Source organism: Gallus gallus, chromosome 1, assembly GCF_016699485.2.
Source record: "Gallus gallus isolate bGalGal1 chromosome 1, bGalGal1.mat.broiler.GRCg7b, whole genome shotgun sequence".
Lineage (NCBI taxonomy): Eukaryota > Metazoa > Chordata > Aves > Galliformes > Phasianidae > Gallus > Gallus gallus.
Genome location: NC_052532.1, coordinates 52,700,756 through 52,724,688, shown reverse-complemented (window position 1 = coordinate 52,724,688; position 23,933 = coordinate 52,700,756). Strand labels below are relative to the sequence as shown.

The 23,933-nt window shown below is 41.2% G+C and overlaps 1 protein-coding gene and 1 long non-coding RNA gene across 12 annotated transcripts in view; one reads left to right on the top strand and one right to left on the bottom strand.

Annotated features, from left to right (window-relative positions):
* LARGE1 (LARGE xylosyl- and glucuronyltransferase 1) overlaps nt 1-6,508 on the bottom strand; it is a 288,816-nt gene extending 282,308 nt beyond the window's left edge. For all 3 annotated transcript variants that reach the window (XM_046939033.1, XM_015285413.4, XM_015285402.4), the window contains exons 1-2: nt 5,677-6,508; nt 4,127-4,213 (exon numbers count right to left, since the gene is read on the bottom strand). The gene's annotated coding sequence lies outside the window, so the exon portion shown is untranslated. The remainder of the gene's footprint in view (nt 1-4,126; nt 4,214-5,676) is intronic.
* A 53-nt stretch (nt 6,509-6,561) lies between these two features.
* On the top strand, nt 6,562-23,258 carry LOC107053589. Of its 9 annotated transcripts, none has more exons than XR_005843299.2 (4): nt 6,562-6,724; nt 6,831-6,995; nt 7,107-14,902; nt 22,632-23,258. It is a non-coding gene; the product is annotated as an uncharacterized LOC107053589 (long non-coding RNA). The 9 variants fall into 9 exon arrangements; XR_005843320.2 differs by lacking the exon at nt 22,632-23,258 and having other exon boundaries at nt 7,107-7,958; nt 9,698-19,787; XR_005843310.2 differs by lacking the exon at nt 22,632-23,258 and having other exon boundaries at nt 7,107-10,357; nt 11,013-19,787.
* Nucleotides 23,259-23,933: the final 675 nt, after the last annotated feature.

Below are 23,933 nucleotides of genomic sequence, written 5' to 3'. Positions count from 1 at the left end.
TGTCAAGATAAATCTTAATGAAGAAACACATGCTACTACTACTTCTTTAAGCTAATCATTTTATTGCTTTCTGGAAGCTAGTCAGCAAGTATGGGAGAACGCTGCAACTTTCCACACACCTACAAGTGTTTATGGCATCATCACTTACAGATTTCTACTACTTGGAAATCATGGAAGATAAACAGACTTCTCATAAATGCAGTTGATGTTAAGAAGCTCAGGAAGACCAAGGATAAGGAGATAAATTGTAAAATATTCCAATAATAACAACAGAAAAAAAAATCCACCTTCACAGGAGTCTCATCCTTCAGTGTTCCAGTTCACTACATTAATAGAGCAGCACCTTATTGTGTCACACTCAGTAATGAAGAATCCAAAACACAGTCTTACTCTTTTAAAGATGTAGTAGCCAACTTTATCTTAAGAATTCCAAGATAAAATATTGGCTACCAAGCTTGAGAAGACTTGCCTTAAATGAATGATAACGTCCCCGCGTTTAAATCTTAGTCATATTCTAGAACCAGTCTTGGGACTGAAAAAATATGATGCTACAGAAACAACTTCTGCTTGCAGGGATAACGTCAGCTCATTTTCTAAAAGAAATGGGAAGCCTAAGACTCCCTTCCATTTGAAAGCAAATGAAAGCTAAGATTCTTAGCTTTCTAAGCTAAGTTGTTTCTAAGAGCAACACGATCTAAAGAACATATTTGAGGTTTTTAGTAATACTAGGATGACTGGTTTTAATTTCCTATTTCTACCCAATAGCATACATGCTTCCAGTACCTTTGGCCTGAAATAACACTGAATTAAACAGATTCATAAACTGAAGTTCAGTATGGAATTCCATTTGCAGCATTGATCAGCAGCAGCATTAGCTGAAGTCAGAATGGAAAACTGTCTCCAAAGAAATTCATTACTGAGGTTACTGAGGTTTAGGGGCACACCACTGAGTCAGAGAGAAGAGGAAACTGAAAACCAGCCAGGAGGAGCTGAGCTGAAAAGCCAGAGTATCAGTTGGAAACTTCACCTCATCTAAACAGTTCATAATTGTTCTCATTCCACCCTTTCATCACCCAGTAACACTTTTTATTCTAGGGTGAGAAGTATGTCTTTCTCCAAATAGACATAATAATTTCCAAGTCCCTAAACAGCACAAAAGTCAGTTTACTTAAAATTTCTAGACAAAGAGTTTATTTCTTTTTCTTTTTTTTTTTTTTTTAATTCCACAATTGCTCTTCTTCACTTCTCTGCCCCTTCTGTTCTCTTCCTAAAACAAAAGCCTTCATTCTAATTATTTGTTTTTAAATGAAGATTTCACAGTAACGTAGTTCTATGGTTTTCTCCAACTTATTAAGCCTTCGCTGTCAAATATCTTCCAGCATGCATCAGGCCTGGGTTACTACATGCAACACCAGTCTTCCACTCCCTGAAATTGATACAGTAATAAAAACAATTCTAGGAACAACAGTCCAAAATGTCTGGGAGAATTGTAGAGTAGTGGCACCTACCTCCTTACAGCACTGGTCAAGAGATGGGAAGTACAATGACAGATAACTCCTTCTTTTAACAGCCATCTATTCTTTTTTTTTATTATTATTATTTTCAAGAGTACCTATCTTACATGGAAGTTGGCAAGACAGACTGCACTCTTCCTGCACTACCTCAGATTTTCAGCTTCCGCCAGGCTACGTGATTAGGTCTGGATTTTTCCTATTGCACTAAACAGATGCTGCCGGGGCTCCTCTTGCCAATTTGAACTGCAGCTTCTACCCAGGTAACTCCACTGCTGTGGAAATAGTATCTATATTCTTGAAAAAAAAGTTATTTGGAAATTACTGTAAGTCGTGTTAGATCAGATATGGTCAGACCTGCAAATTAAAACAGGCAAAGGAACTATTTTACACTGTTTTGCTACTAATTCTGACACAGATGGCACTTACACAAGGATTCCAGACTTGGCAGTTTTGCTTCAAAGTCATTGCCAAAGCCAGGATAATCCTTCCCATCAAATTTCTCTTTGATTTCTGAGCCACCAAGTTCCCTGTAAAATATAGTTTGCTAACTGTTACTCTCCCTTCAAAACCATGCATTGAACAAGCTTTGACAAGAGACATGATAGACTTCCAAATGCTAAGCCAAGTCACGCCAAAAGGAGTCATGAATCCCTATGAAGTACAATGCTCGTTTCTTAACCCTTATCCCCAGGTAGAAATGAGGAGGGGCACAAGGAGTACCAGAAGGAAGATAAAAAACAGTAATCAAATGGAAAAAGCAAAAAAGAATAAAATTACTTTCCCTGACAGTTGTTCTGATTCTCCAGATCATAAATTACATCAAGTGTGGGATAATGAAAAAAGTGACTGAATTTTAAAGCTAGCATTCACTACAAAAAGAAAGATGGGTCAAAAACAGACAATTAACAGGGCAAAAATACTGCATGTGCTTCTGTATGTATGCACAAAACTACTGTTCAGAAAGTTCTTTAGCCACAGAATTAGGCAAATAAACAATATGAGAAACACTATGGAGATAAACTCATACATGACCAACTGTAAATCTGCATTGGCCATTACATCCTCATCTCAAGCACTTTGCGCTAATGTTGTCAGCACACATAGGTCAAAGGAAAAAGCAGATATAACAAATCTCGTATCCCTACAATGGCTAATTTTTAATTAATTCTAACGCAGTTGATGAAGGGTCTTTAATCAAAACCAACAAGGGCTCATTAACAGAGGCCTTCACACAAACCCAGGTGCCTGGGCACAATAAAATAAAAAGGCCCATATGCTATTCTGGATCCAGACAAGCAACTCCCATCAACAGTTCACATGTGGAGATCAGCATAGACAACCAAGACTTTGCAGTCAGGTGTAATATGATGGAAAGCACAGCAATGACAGCAGAGCCGCAAGGTCCCACACTGCAGCAGGTGAGAATCTGCTCAAATGCAACAACCACAGGCACAGAAATAAAGAAAAAAAAAAGCTGCTTACCCTTAGAAGACCTCAGGTAAGCAAGGATCTCCAATAAGATACCCTTGTCTACACTGTCAGCCCTTAAATGAGATCTGGGAAGGGGTGGATCCTAGCCTCGCTCATTCCAGTCACTCAGGTGCATTGAATGCAGCTGAGCTCGCTCCGTTGGCCCTGCCTTCTCACCAGGTGCTTCATCACTGTTTCAGGCCATGACTTAGCATTTCCACTACATCAGGCTATAGATTTTACCCATTATTAGCCTTCAGTTTAAAATCATCTGGTGAAATAGCTTGGATTTTCGTCAGTTTTGTGCGTGTTTAGGACTACCCTTTGCAAGGCAGGCACATATACACAAAAAAAAAAATCAAAGCATGAGAGTGCAGTACATTCTATTAAGAGTCTACTGAGAAACAATCTTTTAGTCCAATTAAAACTAAGTAAATAAACCAACATTTCAGCAAGAAATAGTCAAACAAATAGTACTTTGGAGTTTAGTTCCTTTAAAATTATACTTACGAACACTTCCATTTAGCAATAGACGTATACATGGGACATGCTGAGTTTAGCATGTTCTTAAGGTAATTCATTCAGAAGAAATATTGCTTTTGCTAATATTAAGCCCTACACTCTGAAATTTCAGCAGATCAAGACTGTGACAGATGTCAGTGTCGTCAAAAGACAGACAATCATTCACAACTGCTGTGCACTTTGGCTTTTTGAGGGACTGTGCTTTGGAATTACAGCAGACTGAATAGCCGGCATAGAGAATTCAACGTATTTGTGAGTAATAGTATTTTGAGTGCTCCTTTAAAGAAAAACTCAGTGCAATTTTCTCCAGACCTGAAAGAAAACCCTTATATTTTCACAACATTTGAACGCCGAAGAAAAAGTTTAAACTAATATATCTAATACTAAAAAATAAATGAATCTTGCTACAAAGTGCCATGCAAATACGTCCAAGCTACAATTTCCTTACCAGCAACTGAGAAGAGAGCATGCACTTTGAACAGGAAAGAAGCAATATAGAACATAAATCAAAAATCGCAGGAATTAAACATTAACAGGATGAAGAAAAGGAATCTGGTACCACAGTAGGTAATTAGAGGAAAAGGAAAAAATAAAAATAAAAAGAAACATGAAGAACCTACCAATCCAGTTATCCATCAGAGTCTCTGCTGATCCTGCGGCTTCTACATGACTTGCAGCCTTGCTGATCAGGGGTTGTTACAGGACACCTAAGCAATAAGAATTTCACATTTCAAACTTGGAATGCTTATCAGCAACTTGCAGTTTTCAAGAAGCCCAAGGAGACCTGTTCCACCTCGGTCATCTCTCCATTTAAAACAACAAAACAAAAATCACAACAGAGGGAGGAAGTTTGTGGGGGGGGTTTTTTGCTTGTTTTGTTCTTATAAGTAAACCTGCCTCTGATAACTTATCTTTGCTTGCAGCAGGGAATGCAGAAAAAAGCGAAATGATTTTGTTAAAGTACTCTCCCTGCCCTGAACTCATCCCCTGCATTTATATGTATGATTTTTCCTTTAAGCTTACAGCCTAATGATGAAGCAATAGAAGGCAAGGAAAGAAGTCTTCACTTCATAGGTGTTATTACATTAGTCTGTGCGTTTTCACCAATGAATGGGAACAAAACCCACACTAACTAGTCCCCCTAGTGTACCTTTGCAGTAGGAGTCTAAAGAATACGTAGCAAATCACTACCCTGCCTTTTTATGTGAAGTAAAAAGCTCACTTTTTTTTTTTATTTGCTCGAAAGACAGCCACTTAGAGAACTGCAGGGAAACTAGGCAGCCTTCCGATTCATTTTTCTCAATTTCTCTGCCACTTCTGAGCAAGTGAAATTATGTTATACAAAGAAAATTACTCCGCATCCAGAAGATTTCATTAAATAAGACGTGCTGACCTGTTGGCAATTGCCAAGTCTGGTTTTTAACGCAGCACTCTGTTTTGCCCGGTGCTTTCTCTTCCTTCTATCAGTGAAACAGCACTTAAAAAAAGCTACAGGACTTCGGATTCATCAGTTATTCTGTCCTGGTGTCTGTACCTCCCAGAACACATCAATGACGATCAGTGCCATGAAAACATTACTGTGGTAATTTCAGAGCGCCACAAAAGTGCTGTGCAGATAGGCTATACGTACACTAAAAGGTTTAGACCCAGGAACCACTGCCGAGATGCCACCCCGGGCTCATTTTTTGTTAACGCACGTTGGGAAAAAGTCGGATCTGTCTGCTCTCAAGCAATACCCCCGCGTTCCAAGTTGAGCAAAGCAGAGGACATTGCGCTCAGGTGAGAACACGAATCAAGACCGCCCGCCTGACGCTCTACAGAGAAACAGCTCGCTTTCTAAAAACAAAACGGGGCACAGCCTCTCCAAAAAGTGTTACATAAGGCGCTGCCAAACTTCGAGTCACCTCCAACCCCGGCGAGCGGGGCTTAACGAGCCGAACGAGGTGACGCTCGGATACGAGGTGACAGAGCAGCCCGCCCGGAGGACACTCAGTGAGGTTGGGGAGCCCTCAGCGTCCCAGAGAAACTCCGGAGCGGCGGGCAGGTGCCTCTCGCAGCCGGGACTCCCTCCCAGCGCAGCTCCCGGTTCGCTGCTTCTCGGCCGCCCGCAGAGGGGCACTGACTGATCGCTCCTCGCCCTCCCCCGGCCCCGACACGGCCTCGCACTCACCTCCCCCGGGCGACGGCGGCGGCGGGACACTCGGCGCCCCTTCCCCGCGCTCCTTCCCCCTCCTCTTCCTCCTCCTCCTCCGCTCCCGGCGCGCAGCTCCAGCTCCGGTCCCGCCACCGGGAGGTGCCGGCCGGCGGTCCCCGCTCTCCGCGGGATGCGCGGGGAGGAGGAGGGCAGCGGGGAGCTCCTCGCTCCTCCCGGGATGCGCCGCCTCGGGCTGCCTCCTCCTCCCCTTCCTCTCTTCACGGCCTCCCCACTGTCCGGAGGTGCCGCCCGGCCGTCCCGCTCGCCGTCCCCCGCCCCTCTCCCCGCACAGGCCCCGCCGGCGGCCGGCAAAGACCCGGGGGCGGCGGGGGATTCCGGCCCGGCCTCCTCTCCTCTTCTCTCCCCGGGGCCTGGTGCACGATCTCCGCGGGGAGACGAGGCCCTGCCCGGCCTGAGCAGCTCCGGGAAGGTCACCGGCAGCGTGCAGCCGGGCGCGGAGCGGTTTCCCCCGGCCCTGCTCCTAAAGCCACCGGCCCAGCCTCAGCGGCCGCTGGGTGCCGCGCTCCGCCCGGGCTCGCTCCGTGCCGCTGCCCGGTGCCGCCTCCGGCTCGGAGTGCCAGGCTGCCCCCTTCCCTTTCTTCCTTCCTTCCTTCCTTCCTTCCTTCCCTCCCGCCCCTTCCCCGCTGCCAGCCTTCCCCCGCCCGGTGCCAGGCTGCCCCCTGCGGGTCTCGCCGCCCACCGCCGGCAGTGCTCCAGTGCCGGCAGAGGGCTGCTCGCCGCCGCCGCCGCTCTGCCCCGGGCTCAGCGGCAGCTGCAGTGACTGTGTGTCTGTGTCATGTCTGTGCATGGGCGGGAGGAGGCGCGGCGCCGAGGCGGAGCCAGCCCGCTGACACGCCGCCCAGCGACAGGCGACGAGCGCCCAACCAGCGGCAACCGCGCACCGCCCGCCTTCACGGAGCGGCGCCCCCGGGCCGCTATACCTGGGCCGGGCCGGGCCGGGCCGGGCCGGAGCGGGAGGGGCGGAGAGGGGAGAGCTGGGCGCGCACGGGGCCGCACCTCAGTGGTAAGTGGGGGAAGCGCGGCCGCGGGAGTTGCCCTGCCCGTGAACATCGAGCTGCCTGTAACGCTATTCGGTATTTTTATTCTTTCTTTGTAATTCTCCCCGGGAGATAAACCGTGTGTGCGTTGCCGAGGGAGGTGTCTGAAGCGCTATGGGAAGCACAAGCAGGACAGAAATTCCAGGAGGGGAGGCGGTGTGAACGCAGTTTTGAAGACATTGATCCCTTCCTAGGATGGAAGAGGAAGGAAAGTAGGCACGTGCTTTGGGTACCAATGTAAGTAATCAGAAGCAGGAATAACAGGGATGCTGTTCAGTGTTTATTGCTTTCTTTTTTTCCAGAATTCCAGGAAGAATTCTTTTAGAAAAGAACGTTGTTCTGTTACAGATACCACAGATGCTAATTTCTCCTGTTCCATCAACCGTTTAAATGCTGTAATCGATCCTGAACTTAACGTTTTGCAGTACACTCTACCAACATACCATGAACTCAGGAGCAGATTAGTCATGGGAAGATAGCGTCTGCCGGACTCGATTAAGGCTTTGGTCCATCAACTGCAGTGCTCTGCCGCCAGCCGTGCCCACTGCCCCACGCTTCAGTCAGGAGTGGTATCAGATGAACTGCAGTAAATCATGAAGTTGAACGTGTCAGTGATATCACATAAGTGTTAGTGACTACGAATTGACATATTATGACAGCTGGGAAAGCATTTAGAAAAAAAAAAAAAGAGTTCATAGGAGGGTTTGAGTTGAGATGGATCTTAAAAGGCCCCTCCCCTGCAATGAGCAGGGGCACCTACAGCTAGATCAGGGTGCTCAGAGCCCCTCCAGCCTGACTTGGAATGTCTCCAGGGACACAGCATCTGCCACCTTTCTGGGTAACCTGTTCCAGCACCTCAATACCCTTACTAAAACAAACTTTATATTTAATCAGAATCTCTCCTCTTTTAGTTTGAAACCATTTCCCCTTGTTCTATCAATTGAGAGCTGAATGATTTTCTAGAGAAGCTATGGTAACATACACAGGTTGGTCTCCATAGCTTTCATGAGCAAATCAAAGTCAGAAATGAGCTATACTGCAGTGGGTTATTCTGTCCATTCGCTTAAGTGATGCAAAAGGGTCACCTATCATGTAATAACATGCCTTTATCTTTTCTTGCAATAGTGAAGGTTTGCAACTGCTTTGGTGACAATCATGATGAAAGAGTTGCTGGGGATGTATGGAGGAGGAACCAAGACTGTATGTACAGTTTCATTATTAAGAAAACCACATTGTCTACTGCCTATCACTGGAAGTTTGAGCAGATTCATATTTTTTAGTCTCATGCTGTGTCCTAAAGATTTGTGAATTGTCAGAATTTGATCCTACATCACGCTGAACAATTTCTTCAGATTCTTAATGTTCTCATCTTCTGTTAGAGCAGGGAAATCTCAGCACCCACAAAAATTCTTAGGTTTTAAGAGCAGCATGGATTAGTAGGATTAGCTGATGTATCACCATACATGACAAATGATGGAACTTCATACTGCAGCAAAGTATCTTACTTGAAATTGCTCAGCACCTGTCGAGTTGCTGTCGTACACAAAATGGAGAACAGTTCTACGAACCCATGGCAGCATTAGTCAGACTCTGGCTGAGAGTGATTACCATCAGGTTACAAAAACTAATGGATGGGAGGAGCAACTACCTATGAAGTGAGAGGTTTTATTTTAAATTGTGTTTAGAAGTAATCTTTTAAAATTCATCACAAAAACACTTCATTTGACTTTGTCCTTGAAGACCTAAAGGAGCAGTTGCTTTGGACATGGAGGAAACCGCTGCTGTGGAAGGGTCTTTAGCCCAGGATAGCTAAACAAAACAAAACAAACAAACAAACAAAAAAAGCTGTGAACATTTACATTTCAAATTTCATTTAGCCAGAAAGAAGCTTTCTCCAGAAGCTACACAGGTTCTGGATCAGGAGATCTCCTTACATTTTTTTAAAAAAGTAAAACCTGCAGTAATGTCAAGTAAATGTTTTGTAAACATGAACAGTTATATAAGGTTGCAAATCTCAAAGCTTTCACAGTCATATTAATGAAAAATATATAAACCAGATTTTTTTTTTTTAATAGGAACATGTATATTTTGAGATGATAAAAGTTTTTTTAAAAAAATTGTAGGGATTATCTCTAATGTGCATTACATTAAATTATACAGCTATAGAATTATCACACAAGCATTTGAGCTTGTTCTTCCTTTTTTCCTTACTGGAACAAGAGATAAAGGCATAAGAGCGCACATATTCAGACAGGTTATAGCACTTTCACAGTAGCAAAACATCACTGAGTACAGTAGGACTAAATCTGTTCATAAGAGCTTGAAAATTTACACATTAGCTGAGTTTCGATGAGAAGAAAATTATTTCCAGTATAACCATTTGATGTGAAAGAAAGGAGGGGTCCAAGGTCCATAAATATTCAAGCTAAGAGTGTACATGGAGTTCATCTCCTGTTGAGACCAATGAAGTGTTTTTTACATTCTTACAGTTGCTTCATTGTTCTAGATGAAGTCAACCAGTATGAGCTCTTTTGAGAAAAAAGACAGTGCTTTGTTCATCAAGTGACATACAAAGGCTTTACTGCTTTATCAGTGCATTACTTGCTAGCTTCAATAGTAGCTAAAATATTATTGAAAACTACTAAGGTGTTTCTGCCCAAATTCGTCCACAAACACTCCTGTGATTTGTGAACATTTTAAATACATGGTAAGACCGGTGCTGCTGTGTCACACTCAAGATTTTGGACATGCATGGACAAAACAAAGTTTTCCATGAGCTGCTTTTGTGTGGAGTTAGTGAAATAGCTACTTTTGTGTGAAAGTTAATCATTCAGGATATTGTCACAGGGAACCAGAGGCTGGCTGGATTGTGTTAACTGATGAACTTCAACACAGAAAGTTGGACTCTTTGTTCATAAATCATTGCTCTTGACTTCTAGATGTGAAGTTGCACGACTGTTAATGATATCAGAGTACAAAGAACAAGACTAGAAGTTTGAAGCAAGTCCCAGTCTGTGAGATTCTTCTTATCGTCTGCTGCTACAATGAACACAGGGCTACTGAAGGACTGACTGCCTGATATCTCTTGTAGTGGGAAAGGTGCTTTAGACAGGAAATGACTGAGATATAATCTTCTCTGGAAAAATAAATGTCTAGTTCTTGAGTGTAAAATGGAAACTCCATTACATAAGCTCTCCCTTATGGACACAAAATTAAAGTTTAATTGAGAATTTCCTGTGCTCGTAACAAAAAGATGCAACAAAACAAACAAAAAAACACCACCAAAAAAAAAAAAACCAACCAGCCTGAACAAAATCCAGAGCCCTCGTGGCTATAACAACTGGGGAAAAAAAAATCACCCTGTTAAAATTCATGCCTTTAAGTGAATAGAAAACATCATGAAAACCTAAAATATTTAGGATTCAAAGAAAAATAAATTATTAAACAGAAATGTTTGTCTTCTATGCCAAAGTCAATTTCTGACAATAAACTGAATATTCTGTGATAAATCATGTTGAATTTCATACACATTTCTCCTGGAATTCAGTGATGCTTCTGACCCAAAAAAGGAAAGGTAAACATCTTCACTAGCATCTTAGGTAAGTATACAGCGCTACAGTCTAAGAAAAGATGAAGGAGAGGGGTATTTTCCTCTACTTGTTTACTTTGTACCACAGAGAATGTTTATAGATTTTCTGTTTTATTGTTGCTGCCAGTTACTAATTTCCCTTTCTTATGACTTAGTTAATTGGAGAACAGTTGGGTTTTCTTGTTTGTTTTTAATCTGTTTTGTTCTTAAAGAAAGGAATAGTGCTTTTAAAACCATAACAGATAGCAGTAAGAAGTAGAAGAGTAAGTATGTACAACTTTAATTTTATGAAATTAATCTAATTTGACAGTATTTTTTTAAGTTGAGATGTACCAAGATGGTCAAATCAGTTCTGCATTGCTACTTATTGATGACTGTTGTGCTAATCTGTCACATACAACTCAGAAAAGATTTTGGTTTTTACTCCATAAAGTTAATACCGGTATTTCTAGAGGTCTCAGTAATGCGTAAGTATATCCTATAAAATGAGTAATAAGTGCTGTGTTCAAAGTGATGTTCTTTTGGTTTGTGTTTTTTTGTTTTTGTTTTGTTTTGTTTCTGACATAGTCTTCACACTATGCTACTCGCAGTGAAGTTCTGGATAATGTACGATATCATGATTTGTCTGTGTTAACATGTATCCTTCCATTTACTGAAACTTCTAGCAAAGAAAAACGACACTGGACAAAGTTTAAGTATCTTTAAATTTACTTAGCTGGGAAGATGAAATTGACCCAAATACTCTTGCCGCTTAAATCAAGGTATGTTGAAGTAAGTAAAGCAACTGCAGTGATTCCTATTGTATTCAATCTAGACTATCATTTGTGTCTCAATCAGTGTTATGGGAAAATGTGTATGCACATATATACATACACTTCTTTGGAGCTTCTTTTTAGTAATTATTTCTATTTGCTTCACCTCAGTCCCAAACAAATAATGGATATGTTGTTTATCACTTGTTATACAGTCTGTTTTCTTTTGTTACATGTCTCCATTTATTCCCCTGCCGTATGAATGCTAAATGAGATTATGACAAGCCTCAACTAAGTTGTAAGCTTATATAATTAATATCTGCTATCCTTTCTAGAAGAATTAAAGTGCACAATGTATTGCTCCTTCCCTCTTTGCCTTATGCATTTAGGTTTTAATTCTATCATCTAAGGAAACCTTTTACTTCTCAGGTAAAAATGAGGATCAAAACAAGACCTTTTGTTTCCATTAGAAGCACTTAATGGTCTTCTTGTTTTCAGAAGGTCTAATTGTTTTCAGAATAGCTTCATTAACTTCTGAAAGTGTTACCAAGACAGGCATCCCCAGAGCCAGGATGCTAATTAGAAGGAAAACTGGCCTTAGAGTACTTGAAGAATTGTCTTCTTTAAAAGAGCAAGAAGGCTCATTCAATCATTGACAGAATGTTTCTGCCAAGAAGTAGGAATAACTGCCAGTTATACAAACTCAGAGAATACCTGTGACAAATGACTTATTCCCACAGTCAAATGACTTCTTCAGACAACCAACAACAGGAAGCTCTCTGACGACTAAGTGAATAGTGCTAAGATGTCCATCACTTTCAGTGCAGTCCAAGTCATGTTGTTTATGGCCAACTTCATCTGTCAGCTCCAATATTCCTAATTCAGTAGGTTACGCATGTTTGGAGGGTGCTTTGATTGCTTTCTTAGATGCCAAAATAGCAGTAGTAGCACATTTGGCCTTCATCACATTCACACTGACTTTATGTTGAAACTCTTGTATGTCCAACCAGAAAAAAAAAAAACAAAAAACCAACAAACTTATGCAGAACTAAGGAATAAGCGCAGATATAAGATATAAACAAAAATAAAATAAATGAGTGATAACAACTTACATTCTAACATCTATAGAAAAAATACCTGAATTAAAAATAAGTGGTGTGGGGAAAGAAATTACTCCAAATTTACGTAAAAATCACTACCAAATGAGTCAAATAGGAATACTTTTAAACAAAAATAAGCAACCACTATTATCAGTCAGATCCTAGAAGTTCTATATTAATGTGCATCTCAGATGTGTGCTGTTAATAAACTAAAACATTCTTTGGCTAGGACTGAGGCAAGACAGTGAGCTACACTGAGCTCTCTGTGGCCAAAACTGTCAATTCTAAAGGAAGTTTCTGTGTTCTTGCTGTCATTTGAGAAGTTATGAACTATGATCTGGGCTTGCTACACTGCCAATAGAATAGGGAAAGTCACCTCATCTCAATAATAAAACTGTCAGTAACAAAAGGATAGTTCTTAGTTACTCCAGTAGTTACAGGGAAGCTGATACTAAGGTCAAACAACAGGGCAAGACCAATACTAGTGCCAGTGAACATGTCAACATTAAGCACCATTGTTTTTCAGAGAAGTACTTTAACACTTCAATATTCTGTGTTTCAGATGGTATCTGGACACAGTAGAGGTTTGTTTATTGATTCTTAGATGAAACGAGGGCTGTTAGACATTCTGGAGGCCAACCTGACAAGACTGGACCCAGAAAAAGGACAGTGCTTCAAAGTCTGAAGGTGACATTGAAGGAGCTCGGCAGCAGATTCAAAAAATCCCAACCGATTCAATAGGCATTATACGCGCTCTGTGTGTACTTTCTCCTGAGCTTGGCAACCACACAAGTGCTGGCATTGCTACTTACTCTAAGATTGCAGTCTGTATCAGATTGTGTGCTGAGGAAAAGAATAAGCTTTTACCATCATGGATGGCATCAGTATTCACAACTCCTGCAGTACCTAAAAAATGAAGACCAGATAATGCAAAGTTTCCAATGAAATCAACATGCATTTAAGTCAGTTAAATGACTTCAATCTACAGAGAGGAAAAATAATTACAAATATCACTTCTCTAACACACAAGATCACAGCACTGTAATTGGAAATGTTACTGGCATGGTGCCCTTTCCCTGTGCTGACGGTATTTCCAAGCGTGCTGCCTTATTGTTTCTGTGCTAGATTGATATTAAAGCAACTACAATGAAAGGGAATGACTCGAAAATTTTCCAGTACTAGGCTTGATGCCCATGGCATTTTGAAACTTTCTGCCCACCTTCTTCCACTCAGCATAACCAAAGGCAAAATAGATGCAACCAAGACAAGTGTTCATTAGTAGGAGGTTCTGTATTTTCCTACCTTCTCCCAGATCAAGGTGAAAAACGTGGGCTTTATGACGTATGCAGTGTTAGCTCTACTGTAGCAATCAGTAAGTTGTACTATAGGAGAATGACACATTTTTATCAGCTAGCTCACTGAAAGGAAGGACTGGTTGCAAGTGATATTTGTACAGGGCAATCTCTTGAGAGGTAGATGGCTGAGAGGCAAGGTTGTCAGCAGCTGGACCCTCAAAGGTAGTTTTATATTAAGAAAACATCGGAGAATCCTGCTAGGGAACAATGCCACCAGTGTGTGGGCATAAATAGATGGATTTTACTTACGTAAGCCCTTAAAAATCCCTGTGTGATTAATAGAAGCTTAATAAAGGGGACAGCTGCATTTGTAAGGAATCTGTACCCATTAGGTGAACTCATACTTCTTGTTCTTCCTAAGCTAAGATAGCTCTTTCTCTCTTGAATTGTTACCAGGCTTTTTTGCGTACTGATCCCAGAGAGCAAGTGATCTTTTAAAAATCATGTTTTACCCAGAACTACAGGAACAAAACAATTTTTCTGAACTAGTTACTCGTCTGTAGTTGAGCCTAGTTGGGAATGGTTACTGGAACTAACAGTGGACAGTTTATTTCTTCCATGGAGAACAAAAGAGCCTTTTGGAAACACTCATTTTCAGTTTCCTTTGCTGCACCAAGCCTAGTAAGAGTATATTTTCGATGCTAAAATGTTAACGTGTTGGGCTGATGAACATCCCTTGGACAGTAGGATTACACAACAAGATCAGTAGCCCCACAATCCCGTACTTTCCAGTTAGTTTTGAGATAAACATATAGGTATGTTCTGCCTTTTCTTTTGATAACCTTTCCTTCCTTTTTGTAAATAGAGGTTTTAAACTCAGAAGAGAATATTTTCTGCCCCTGGTACATCTGTATCAACTTCATCCCCCTCAGCAAGCTGCCAACTCTGCAACTATACACAGGCTTCCATTAGGTGCATACCATTTTATCCAGGACAGAAAGATGGACTTATTTTATAAAACAGGATGAAGTGGAGAGAGTAGATTCAGTAGGACAACTAGTTAATATAAATTACTAAGAAATACAATGCTAAAAATATCCTGTCTCCATCAGTTTAAATTCACACCTACTCCTATCTGAGCAGGAGAGAGAAAACAGAAATCTCCTTCAGCTTTCAAAACTTCATCCATCTCCTGAGAATCAAATCTTCAGCTGGCAGATGTCAGCAGGCAGCACCAGAACCGTACTATATTCCTGAAGGATCCACTCTTCAACACCAGACTGCCACAACTGGAACGTCAGAGTTACAGATAACTCTCAGCATTCCTTGGGGACAGTTAAATTCCCTGGAGGCCTTGTATGTTGCTGTCAGCCTGACTGGGTAGTAAAGCAGACCATGACTTCAGCAGGTGAACAGAGGGTGCACATAATGCTTTAGTCTCTTCCTGTTCCTATGCCTGTTACCAGCTTTGCCTTTTATATTCTCACAAACCAATTGCTTTCCTGAAATGGACATTAGGTCCTGATGAACCACATCAGCAATACACTGGCTGTTTAATTCCTGAGGAAAGGAGAGCATTAAGCAAACCAAACACAAAAGATGGTACTGAGTGGACTTGGAGTGGACAGTGAACAAAGGGAAAGGAACCTAAGACAGATGCATTGTGTAGTTTATACTGTTTAGGTAAAACTAACAATAGTACACCAGGCTGGAATGTAAATGGTGGAAATGTGGGTACAAATTTCTTTTAGGCTGTTTAAGTTAAGGCTGTTACTGTGAAAAATGATATAGCTTCTAATTAGAATGCATGTTGAAAACTCTGCATCATAAAAATGGAAAATAGAATCTGAACATGCTGCGTATCATGAATCCGACTGAACAGGACTCGGGGAGGAAATTACAAGTGTGTTTTAGCAGTCACTGCAGATTATCTCATGGGTTCTTTATATATACATGTTTTTGTGGTGTCAAGCTGCAGGAGCTTAGGAGTTCTGTAGAGCTTGTTGCAAGTGCTGTAGCTCAGTAGATGTCTGAGACTTTTCAACAAGACTGAAGATCCCATCCCCGGCCATGGTGAGTTACTGTAGACCATACTATATGACCATACCATAGACCAGCACCATATGGGTGCTGAGACCACAACTCTGAAAAAGTTGTGCAGACATGCTCAACGCTGCATGCTGCGAGTTGGCCCAGAAAAAAACAAGAAGGCTTTTATAGGAATCTGGAGACTTTTGCAAAAGACTAGCCCCAGATGTGGACAAAGTAGGACGCAGTCTAGAACAGCGGAGTGACTGTGGTCCAACAGACTACTTTGTCTGTAGTAAACCAGATTGGCTCCTACTACTGCTGTTGTCACCATGGTACAGACAGGATGTCTGGTGTGATGTATGTTCACTGCTGGGATTGAGGGTCCTCTCCAGCAGTGCTGTATCTGGCAATATGCTATCTGCCTTCAGAAGTCCTGGAGTTGACCACTACTTCACTGTATGGTCTCCAGCCTGTCTCCTCATTCCTTTCCCTTGGCAACAGCATCCCCATCCTGAGTCCCTCAGCTTTGAGGCAGAAACATTGCATTTAGCATGTGTTGAGATTGTTGAGCTGGCTATGCTTTGTAGGAGTGAGTCTTGTTTATACCAGAAATTCACACTGATTATATGCAACTGTCATGTTCAGTTCCTTGGTAAGTTTTGTCAAACAAACAAACAAAGATACCTTGTAAAGAGAATTGGAATGGGGTAAGGCAACCAAATCCAGGACAATGCAGTAGCAAAATATGGGTGGAAATCAGATGTGCATGCACCATTTATCATAATTGGAGATTATTTGATGGTATCACTACACTTGTACACTTTCATGCCTTTAAAAAAAAATCTAAGAAAAATTGTGCTAAGTTATTTTACCAACAAATAGTACCTAAAGGTATTACTCTTAGATAGTTATGAACAAGAGAGAAGTGATGTCGTACAGTGCTATTCATATACCACACAACTAAACTCACCAGCTTTCTAAGAGGAACAATCAAAACAACATTCTCTCCCCTACCCAGAGCAGACAGATCCATAAATTCTATAAACCTCACATTTCCACAAAATACCGGTCTCATTGTGTTCGAAATCGTTAGACTTGGTGAATGAGTGATGCAGAACCTCCTTACAGAATTGCAGTATTACACTAAAAATGCAGTTGAGGTACATCTCATCAGGCTCTGAATCTCTCCACTGATTTTTGGCAGGAATCTGCTCCATTGCCTTATACTTACTAGATCCTTTGTTCGAAAGGAGAACTAAACAGTCGAAATTGATTATCACATAATTGTTTCAAAGGAAACCAAAAGATGCAGTAGTTAAGAAGAAGTAATTAGATAGAGTCTACTACTTTTTGAAAACATTGCTCTGGGGAATAAGTTCTGAAGTAGTAATTCATGTGAAATACATAGCTAGTGTTCTGTTCAGAGGGGGAGAAAAGAAAAGCAACCTGAGTTCTGCACTTCTAATAGCTATAAGAGTCTCTTCTAAATTTGTGATCTTTTCATATGTTTCTGGATTCCCCTGTTCTGTTAAAGCAGAAATTCACAGATGCAAGTGGAAATATCTTGACAGTAGGAGGGAGTAAAAGGTAACCAGCATGAAGAACAGCTGTGAAACACAGGCAAGACATTGGTTTCACTGTTTTTTTTTTTTTTCATTTTTCCCTTAAATGATTTGTGTTGGTGAGGTTTGCATTCTGAAAGCTTTTGCTCCCTGTTAATGCAGATTCTCATCTGGGATTATATACATTTAAATCCTCGTACTGTTGTAAGCAATGAACATTAGCAACCTTTATTTACACTGCTGTTCTATAAAAAGCAGAGGGAATGCCCAAAAGAGGATATTTTCCTTTGGCACAAGGACACAACCTGATTAGAACATTATATAATATTAATACTCATTTGGCATATTTTTTGAGGCAGATCTAGAAATTCAACACCTGTGATGGTGGTGGCAACTGCATGCTGGAAAAAATGAAATCGTCTGTCTGAGAACTTTTTAATGAGTTGTTCAGAACTAATTGGTAAATGTAGCTGAGAAGGAGCACATGGGAGGGAAAGAAGAGTGGCTGCCAACACTGCAAGAGTCCCTGTTCCTTCCTTTGCAGTCATGACAGTAAGGGAATGTTGCGGACATAAGTAGAGATAGGATGGAGGAGGACCAGGAATACTGACAGATAACCCCAACCTCAGCCAGAGGCCAAGTACCCAAGCTTCATGCAAGCGCTCAGAAAAGGAATTGGGCACTGAAGAAGCAGCCAACTCAAAACAATTCTGTGATGGAGCTTATGCCAGGAACCAAGGCCAGCCTCCATGTTGGCAGGGCAGTGAATCCACTGACCCAAGTGCAGTGCCCTGTAACTTGGCAACATGAGCAAAGACAGATTCAGTGACAATCCTAGATAAGGCACAGTGAAGAACCAGCTTGACAGTCCAGCCAGGCAGTCTAGTCAGGAGCAGAGAGCGCTGCAGCTTGAGGCTGCAATACAAACCTGTTTGAGCCAAAGTCTGAAGCAAGCACAGATACAACATTCGCATAATTCAGAGCAAAAGTAGGTTCCCAGACCTGAGCTTGAATAGCTCTGGAACATGGGAGAGAGTGGGCAGGGTCCCAGATGAGGCAGGTTTGGGCAATTAAGACCTGTTAACGTACCCAGGACTCTAAGGAGAAAAAAGAAAATGGTTCTTAGTTTCTGTTGTGTTATATGTCTTTCTGCTTGCTGAGAAGCAGTAATATGAAGTATGTGTTTTTGGTTCATCAGAACAATAACTGCTGCCTCAGCAGCAGTCGTTCCAAAGAGAACAGAGAGAACTCTGTAGATTAAAAAAGAAAGAAAGAAAAAAGAAGGAAAAAAAAAAAGAAAAACACCACCACTACCAAGTCAATAGGCATTACAAAATTAAGAGCAGAGGAATGAATTAGACTTACAGAGAATGAATGAGGCTTACAGATGGGGTAAATTCCCCATCTATGAGTGGTGAATTCCCAGGTAAAGAAGGTTTGCACAGGAAATGTTAATAGTACATGAGGGGCAAAAAGTGGGGGAGAGGAGTGTGGCAAGGAGAAAAGTTTGCAGCATGGTGAAGAAGAAGTCTGAGGTGGAAAATGGAGCAAGAGACCCATGCAAAAACAAAACATAACACACGCACACCTCCCCCTCCCCCCCAAAACAAACAAACAAACAAAAACACAAAGGATGGAGGAAAAAGACACTTTGCTGTTTGGCTGAAGGAAGTCATTAAACTGAAATCTGGGAGAAGATCGTAGAGGTGAAGGAGGGAAGACTGAAACTATCTTCTGAATGACAGCCCATAGACTATCTAGTGTTCTGAATGAGTCAACAAATCTCTTTCCATTTGTGGAACCCTCAAAATACCTCTAGTTACATTTGTAACCTCTCCTGTGGAAATGCATTTCACTTTCTGTACCACTCAAGAGCCTCACAACTAGAAACGATGATTATTGAGACCAACTGTCCCATCAGTAACCAACTTGAATAGAATGACCAATGAATGTGACAACAGGCAGTGGAACGTTAATGAGTTAAATAATGATAATCCTATAGATGATAAGTGGGAATGACAAAACAACCATGTTGGCTCTTGCTCACTCTAAGCTTGTGCATCAAAGAAGTATAGTCAGTTTCATAGCAAAGCAAAAGCTGAGATAAAAGGGCTGAGGCTGTCTGTGATCTGATCTTTACCATAAAAAGGGGAGGATGTTTTATGAACTATCACTCTGAGTACAAATAAATGTAGAATTTAAGAAAGAACTGATGTATTTGATTTATAAATAAAGTGTAGAGAACAATCCCTGATGTGTAAGAATTCTTTACAGCCTGCAAGGACTCCTGTCCACTTTTACAACCCAATACAGATCATGTTGCAAAGTAAATTATTACATGTTACCTTCTGTAGCAGATGCATTAACATCCAAACAGATTGTAAAGAGATTATAAAATGGTTAGTACACTTGTTGCATAGCAGAGCTCTTCAGAGGTGACTGTTTATCCTGGTTTCCTGTTAATTTGGCAAGAACTGAAGTTCTAGTCTTTATCACAGACCAAGCCATGTCAAACAGGATGATCTGATGAACACTGACCAATGAGACTAATGATATCTGATTATGGGAAGTGTTCCCGCCACGTTGACACTCCCAGTTCTTCACACAATAGACACTGAGAATGTTCTCAGCTGCTTTTGGCCCTCCCTGTAAACTGTTGAAGACTCCACCAGAATTCAAATAAAAATGTCTTTATCACAACATCAGAGTCTCATCTTTTTTTGGTCACAGCTTTATTAACAAAAATATTGTTTCAAACAAAACAACGAAAACAACACAGCAAAGTAACTCAGAGTAAGACTTCAGGCTCAGCAGTTGCTGGCTTTCTTTCTCAGGACTTTCCCCCAAATACTCAGTCTAACAACCCACATCTGTCTCCAACAGGCAGGAGGTTCTGGCAGACTCCAACCTCTACTGTGAGTCTGGGGCAGTCTAACTTGAAGTTCAGATAAAGATTTTTATGTTATGAAGGTTTCACAGCTCTTTCTGTAGGGTGGAATGCAGAGGAAACATCTAAATGAGATAAATGATATCACAGAGGTTGTAATGCAAAATCAGACTAGTTAAAATTACAGAAGGAGCATTTTTCAGTGAAAGACAGGTATGCCACACTGCGTTTAGTGTCCTCAGTGAGAGAAAGGTAGCACTGGAACTCTGTGACTTCAAGGGCCTATGGGAAAAGACAACTTATTTTTTGGAGAATGCAAACCAAAGCAGCTGGTAGGGAGGGGTGATGACAGATGCTGCAACTTCTGCTTTGAGGTAGGAGGGAGAGTAGATGAAATAAAGGGAACATGTTCCAATATAATAGCCGGCTAGAGGAATAAAGGTTCAGGAAATAAAAGCAAAGGAAAATAACGCAGTGGCTCAGCATATTGGAAGCTGAAGCTTATTGTAGAGCTACATTGTCTTTTCACAGGCAGAGACAATTTTCTCTTAATGAGAATTTTATTATTTTTCCCATCTCCATGGTACAGGAGGAGCAAGGCTCTGGTGTCTCACAGGGGTAAAGTTACAGTCAGACAACACCACAGAGTGTCAGAGAAGAAAGGTTTGTAATGATGGCAGCAAGGTTTCCGTAGAAGATGTAGACTTGAAAGAAAAATACTGGTCTGAAAATGCTATATGTCGTAATTTATGTTTCAAGCTGAGATGGATGGAAATCTCACACTGAGAAGGAAGGATGATGGAGTTGCTGCAGGACTAGCAGCCAGTAATGGATCACCACATGAAGACAGTTTTTCATTTGAGCATTAACTTCGCTGTATTTCAGTCCTGTTGATCTCACCTCAGAGTTTAGATCTTCTGGCCCTAGCATCTGCCTATGCATAGTATGTTTTACATTAGAAGAAAAAAGAATTGGAGAATACTTTCTCATGAGACCAAGCTAAGCAAGATGCATGTCTGGCAGCAGCCAGCATCTTCAGTAATATATTATTCAGACGGTTACATCTCCTTCATCCTAGAACTGGCTCCAAGACTTGGTCAATCTCTGCCTTACAGAAGAGCTGACAGGTATCCTATTATAGACTACATCTTTCAAAAAAAGAAGTAAAAGTGAGCTTAAAAAACAAAACACTGTAGTCACAGAAGCAACAATAACTGACCCCCCTTTCTGTCAATGATGACCAGAGGGACAGCTGAGAACACATTTTACTGGGGTAGAAGCACTAGTACAGAAATTATTCATTGCCTTAGCAACTAGGACAACCTCTTCTTTAATTAGCACATCTTGGTTTGAACTTTGCTAATAAAGCCTGCCTACACTACACGCTCACCATGGTTTAGGTAATCTAGCGGTTGCCAACATACAGCAGCATACCACGCTTCTGCATCCTGACGTTCTCTGCACTAGCACTCCATTCACAGATCCCACATCTGCAGGCATGCCGTGGGTGGTGCTAATGAATGATACATCCATGTGGGTTTCTCACCCTGGACTCATGATCCCACATCCCACCACAAATTTCCATGGGCTGGCAAGCACAGGGTGTTGTGGAATGACTTCTGTGTGCTCTTCTGGGATTTAGAAGGTTGTTGCCTTTACCAAAGGAATGCGGTCACTGGTGTTAGTTTATCAGGATGTGGTAGAGGCATAAAAAGGCTTCCTCGCTGCCCGAGCAGCCCTTGATAGCACATCCTCCCATCTTGCCACTCTGAACCACTCTCTTCGGAGCCTCTTCCCCAGCAGTATCACTGGTGACTAATGAACTTGTGTAGGAAATGACCCAGATTCAGTGACACCGGGAGCTGCAGAATTCACACTTCTAGAAAATGTGTCAGATGAGTTTGTAGTACCATTGTGTGTTTCTAGAAGAACAGTCCTTACAGAAAAAAATGGATAAAGGAAAATGTGAAAATAGTTAAATAAAAACTTGATCAAGGAAATTAAATGTCTGGATGAGAACACGTTTTGAGACAAAACTGAGAGCTTACTAAATCATTGTTATAGCTCTAACTGTAGCTCACAGAGATCCACTGAAGCTTTGTCAGCATAACAACTGTAGCAATAAGCTTAGAGCAGACAGTAAAACTCCTCTGAAATACAACATGATCAACTATTTATTCTAGACTAAATGCTGTTCTGCCATGGGTATTGGAGAGGTAGAATTCAAAGCTAGCATGAGCATGCCTGTATGAAACGTTGCCACTCCAGTGGAATAAATCAAGGTCTGAGAGATTAAGACTCACTACATAGTGAAGCATGAGAGAAACAGTGCATTCAAAGAGGAGTTAATGGGCTATTTAATAACAAGATGAATTATGGAAACAAACTCTCCATCTTTTTGTTTTAATGAATTAACCCTGGAGATTAAATAAAGATCTCAAGGTCACATGTTTAGAAAGCCTGCTCAGCAGAAAAAATGGATTAAGCTGTGATTTCTTAAGGGACCATATTTAGTATACTTCTACCTCTAGTTTATGTAAAAGGATATGTTGAGAGGTGTCTTAATTACAAGATGTACAAGTTAGAAATGTCAAAAGGGAGCGTTTCACAACAACAACAAAAAAAAAGGTGATTTGTGCAGTCTTTTTTTTTTCTAGTGTTAAAGAATGAAGAACTGAAAGAGAGAGCTGCTGCATCCTCAAAGGCGAGAGCTGTCTTTTCAAAATACTAGAAAGTCCTTGCAAATGTAGTTTATGGAGAAAAAAAGCGTGCCAGAATCAGTAAATACACATACACGCTGTACAGTGTCACGCACACATGATAATGAGCCTGTGTTTTCAAATGAGGATAATACTGGGGCAACCTGTTCTGGATGTCTGGAATTGGACAAGAGGACCTCCGGATCTCCCCGCCAACATCAGCTGTTCTGTGATTCTACCAAGATTAGCAATGAGGTGCTTGTTTTCTGTGTTTGAAAACTTCAGGCTTTTAACAGATCATTGCCCCCCATCAGAATGAGAGATACAGAGAAGTGAAGCGACATGATCAAAGATTCACATTGTGTGTCTGAAATGGAATTCAGGAAATGCAACTTCAACTGGTGTAAAGGACTGTCACCTCTTTGCTCTGGTTATGTGCATCTCTAAATTAGCTGTTAGATAATTTTGCCACTTCACCGAACTTTTGCACATTCTGCATTGAAGGTATTTATTCTTCCTTGTCCAGGATGAAAGGCTTTAGTAGTAGTTATGAAGATAAAAGAGAGAATAAAGCTCCCATGCTAATCTTATGTTTTGTGTATTTTCTTATTAGACTATAAAAGTGATATTCCCAAAGGTGTGGAGTCAGGGATATTTTAAAACTGCTGATGAGCATCATTCCATTGCTATCTTAAGTAGATTTACCCGTACAAAAGGCAGTTTGTTCCATTGCAAAATCAATTCCTACTGCATAGAGGCATAACAGGATGGTGTAACATCAACTGCATCAACTACAATAATAGTGAAGTTGGTTTCCTGGTTTTCTCTTGTAAAGTTTTTGGAGATCTACTTATGAAAAATGCAGCAGAGGCAGGTAATGTACTGTTTTTCCAAAGTCCAATTTCTTCTGTCTGTGCTGGCAGATACTCCTCTCAACCCATTAAAATATGAGATTGAAAGGATGCTATCAATTTAGAATACTTTTCCTTTAGCTGCGATCGTAATAACACCTCAGAAAACACACAATAAAATGGCTTTCCAAATGAAATCTGACATTCTTGAGCACAGCCGTTTGTTTTCATGCACCAATCCCTCTGCCTGACAGTTCCTGATGAACTCCTGCCCCAGGAGTCAAAAACGAGTAAGAGTTTTGGATTAAAAATACTTTCAAAACAGTAAACTTGGGCGTGAGGGCTCCTGTCAGTAGCTTGCTTTTATACATAAAGAGTGAATGGGATAAAATACATAACTTCCTTTTTT